Raw genomic sequence first — 4,851 nt, 5'->3', positions numbered from 1 at the left:
TCAGGGTTTAGAAATTCCAAAGAGCCATCCAAGATCTCAGGCTGATTGTTTTCTTTAAAATCTGTTCTATGTTAGCTTTGGCTCAGTATAATGAGAGTTAAACCATCCAAATATTAGAATACACTTTTTTTTCAGTATTATTACAGTTCCTGTATCAGGAACTGAATTACAGGTAAGAAATGAAACCAGTAGCTCCTGAACAGGGGTACATATACCACAACCAGTCTACAGCCACTACAAAATGGTGCGTGCCTCAATGAAGAGCAAGAAGCTGCTACTGCAAATCACAGTGCTCTCAATGATCACTAACTGCTGATTTGGTACCATCGCTAGTAATGACGATGGTAGGAAGTTTAAGGAAAAAAATTGTAGAGTACAATCTTCCCTAGAGCACAGAAGAGGTGATCACTGAATTTCATAATTTGGAGCAAGGCTCCAATAATTTTCTAATTATCTTCCATTGGACAAAGTTGTGTGGCAAAATGTGCTACTTCTAGCAGAGTGGCAATTGTGAAACAGTTCAACATAAGCCTCGTGGGCAAGATCATGATAAGGGCCAGTGCTCCAAACACAAGAGCGGTATTAGAGGGCACTGACCAATAAGATAACATTCCTGCAATGAAATGCAAGTTCTTTGCATGATAATTTGTGTACAGTCACCTTTACTTGTCAGGAGGAGCTTACTGCTTTCTCTTGTACCGTTCTGTTGGCCTGTGTAGGAGAGGAAGATGTAGGCCCTCTGCAACTTACTGCTTATTGAAACAGCATGGGCACTGATGGGTGCAAGGTGCACAAAGACTCCTGTATTGGAAGCCTTCTTCGGGCTTTTAGAAGATTCAAGAAAGCCAGCAAATTCTCTTTCCTGTATACACATGAGTGTGGGATTGCAGTATGTCTAATATACTGCTAACTGCCTATCATAACTTACCGTTAAGGAGAATTTTGCATGATCTGAAAGATCTCAGGCAGAAACAGCAGCAGCCCATGATGTCATGTGGTTGGGAATGCAAAGAGACAGCTGCGAGGACTCGATCATACAAAGGCAACATTGCATTTCAGCTCTATTCTAAGCATTTTCTGGCCAACTCAATCCCTTGGTACATCTTTTTAATGGATTCAGAGGTATGACTTGGCTTCAAATAAAACTAGATAGGTAGGAAGTATGTGCTGGGCACACAACTTTCATGATGAAAGTAAGGAGACCCTCTTCCAGTTACTTCTTAGAGTGGCTTCTTTTCTCATCCACACACTCCAAAACATAAATTACCCAGAGCCTTATAACACTGTTTTTGGTGGGAGAATACAACATCAGGGTTGTAAAAGATTGTATGTGAAAACCACAGACTGTTCAATAGGGAAAATGCAGTGTTACTGTAAAGCTTCAATATCCTAATCCAGCCTCAAGATCTACTCACTCTAGACCAGGGCAAATGGGTCTTGCAAGCCTGTTGCAGCAAGTAATACTGTAGATGTTTTTTACTGGGTATTGTCCCACTAATTGTCCTGCCACATTAGACTATCATGCAAGTGAAGATGTCAGATGCAATGGAAGATGTCAGATGGTCAAAGCCAGACTAAGTTGCTTGCATTGCATTAAAGTTTATATATATATATATTTATTATATTTAATTATATTTTAATTATATTATTATTTAATATATATTTAATTTCTGAATCAACATTGCTTGTCTAGGGTGTCTGAATGAATACAGACCAAAAGTCGAGACAGAAAAAAACAGTATAGTAGTCAGGACACTGTTTGGAGAGCAAGGGAGCATTGGCTGGTTTTAGATCTAACATTACTGCATGATGTTTAGCAGATCACTTTGACCCGTTCCTAAATTTAACTTGAAAATTTAATAGTACATTGCCAGCTCTCTATAAAGCAGAGATGATAAAATCCATTAGGGACTACAAACTGCTCAGATTACATTGTCATGGAAATTACATTATAAAAGAGAATTATTATTAATATGGAATACCTGTTAGCATGTGTATTTTTAAAAGAGCAAGTGCATTACCCTGAATTTTTCTTGTTCTTAGCATTGTCAAATTATTTGCATTTCCTGACATCATTCTTGGATTTTTATAGCCTGTATAAGCTCTTCCAAAACAGAAAAGTAATCAAGCTTTCTCATTTAATAAAAGACATTTTAATAAAAGACATTTTAATAAAAGTGGAGCATGAGTTGAAAAACTAGACCTTCATGCCTTCTTTGGAGCAGAAGTACTCCTAAACCCTGATCAAGCTCTGCAGGCTGCTTCATAAATCCTACCCTACCTCACTGCAGCAGTGCTAAAGAGAAAGTCTGGGAAGCAGTCAGCACCATTTACTGTATCCTGCTCTATGTTTTATTCCATACGCAATTTGTAAATAACTGAGGAGAGCTGTCTAACCAGATACCTCTCTTTGCTGTTACTCTTTCTGTTGAAGACTCAGTTAAAGTTGCCTTTTCTCCCTTTATTTTCCCATAAATTTAAATGAAAATCTATGGGGATGAGGATCAGTCATTTCTTTTTGAGGTCCCTTAAGCTATTTACATCAACTTCTTGACTTGATCATGCCCCATATACTTAGCTCCAGCAGAGAGGTTACAGTATATAGCTGTGGAAAGACAATGACGAACTCGGGTATAGCAATTTCCCGTCACCAGACAAGTTGGTTTAAGATCTGTGGAGTAACTTCTGTTCTTGTTCTCAAATAGGAGATGCTTGAGGCCTTCTCTGATCATCCAACATCTGTGACCAGCTGTCACTGAAGAACTACACATGACAGAACCTGAGAGCTGTACAGAGTACAGAATTACAGAATACAGCTCTTGAGTTCATACTCCACAGTGTATGTATTTCCTCTGCCTATGGATGCTACTGCTACCAAGTACACATCTTCCTTCATAATACCAGGCACTTGTAAGTAAAGTTTAAGGAAGAAAGAATTTGCCATCTTGTAAGAAAGCACATAAACGTTTTAGCTTCAACCCTGATTACTGGAATAAGATAAAGTTAGCATGAAATGAACATTGAATAATCTATTGCATTGTATTGTTTTGACCATGTTTAGAATAACAAAGATGAGAAATCCCATATATATATCTCTGTATTAGTTGTGTACATACTTAGAGCTAATATGTCTACAGTCTCAATTTCCTTCCTCATTGCTTTAAGAGATTTACCAGAACATAATCTCAGACAAGCACTATAAGAGAAAAATGGCAGAAAATGTCACCCGCACAGATGTTTTTCTTGTATATCCTGGAGACAGAAGTCGTCAACTGATCATATGCTCCAGGACTTAAAATATTTTAATAATTTTTTGAACTTTAGGCCAACTCATGAAGTTAGCAGTTGTGAAGTAGAAGGCACCAAAGGTATAGAGAATTTCTAGATAAGGGAAGAGCATATCTACTCAACTTTGAAAAGGTGCTTTTCTTACTTCTACATTTCCTTCCTTCCTTTCCCTTCTATCCTTTTCCCTTTTATTACCAATATTTGAGTTACTATGCTTGTTTTAGAAAACAGAAGAAATAATATGTTTTATAATTAAGGCCTATGATCTCAATACATAACCTCTACGTTCACGGGTGAGGTCTGCATCTATAGGTGTTGCCTGATGCAGATCAAGTCACTATAAAGCTACACACCACTGTGTCTGTACCAATGAAATCTGCCACTCTTTGAGAGCACCTGCAAAATAGTATGTAGAAATGAATGTGACTAGAAAACAAACCTAAATGGGCAAACATGACCCACTGTAAAATAGGTTTTGTATATGCCACGGTGAGTGTTTAGTAGGTTGTCCTTTTTGGTTTTTAACTGCAGTTGAATTCCTAGGCATTCTAATCATGGGAATATAGAAGGTTTTAAAGAATTTTTATTCCAGAGGCTCTATGCGTGGCTTATGCCAAGTTCTAAGCAAATAAAGATAGCTCATTTATTAAAGATTAATTACTAAAAAAAATAATCTTAGGCATAAAGGAAAGGTTCGCTATGTATTCAGTCTCAGCTCCACTTTTTTCTAGTTTTCTTTCCACTTTAATGCAGCAAACAGCAATAGCAAGCATGCAGGAGTGGCATGGCTACTCCAAGTTATTGGAGAACAGTTCTTGCACGTGTTTCTTAGGCACCTGAACGACTTGTAAACTTCAGCCTAAAAGGCCCTATATTTATATACGTTCGAGAGGTTGCAAGATGCTTATTAATCCTGAAAAATCCTATTATTTTCCTTTGTCCTGGTTTCGGCTGGGATAGAGTTAATTTTCCTCCTAGTGGCTGGTATAGGGCTGTGTTTTGGATTTAGCATGACAATAATGTGATAACACCCTGATTTTTTAGTTATTGCTAAGTAATGTTTATACTAAGTCAAGGACCTTTCAGTTTCTTGTACTCTGCCAGCAAGGAGGTGCACAAGAAGCTGTGAGGCAGTATAGCGAAGACAGCTGACCCAAACTGGCCACAGGGGTATTCCATACCATCATGCCCATATATAAACTGGGGGATTGGCTGGGGGGCAGTGATTGCTGCTCAGGGACCGGCTAGGCATCAGTCAGCAGGTGGTGAGTAGTTGCATTACTTGTTTTTCCTGGGTTTTGTTCCCCTCTCTCTTTTTTGTTGTTTTCCTTTTCATTACAATTTATTATTTTTTATTTTATTTAATTTTATTTCAATTATTAAACTGTTCTTATCTCAACCTACAAGTTTTCTCACTTTTACCTTTCCTTTCTCTCCCCATCCCACTGGGGGGAGTGAGGAAGCGGCTGTGTGGTGCTTAGTTGCCGGCTGGGGTTAAACCATGAGAATAATGTTCTGGAACACAGATATTGTACGAATATGGTGCCCAGACAAAAACTGGGC

This window comes from Egretta garzetta, unplaced genomic scaffold, assembly GCF_000687185.1.
Source record: "Egretta garzetta isolate BGI_Z169 unplaced genomic scaffold, ASM68718v1 scaffold553, whole genome shotgun sequence".
NCBI lineage: Eukaryota > Metazoa > Chordata > Aves > Pelecaniformes > Ardeidae > Egretta > Egretta garzetta.
This window is presented reverse-complemented; position numbering follows the sequence as displayed.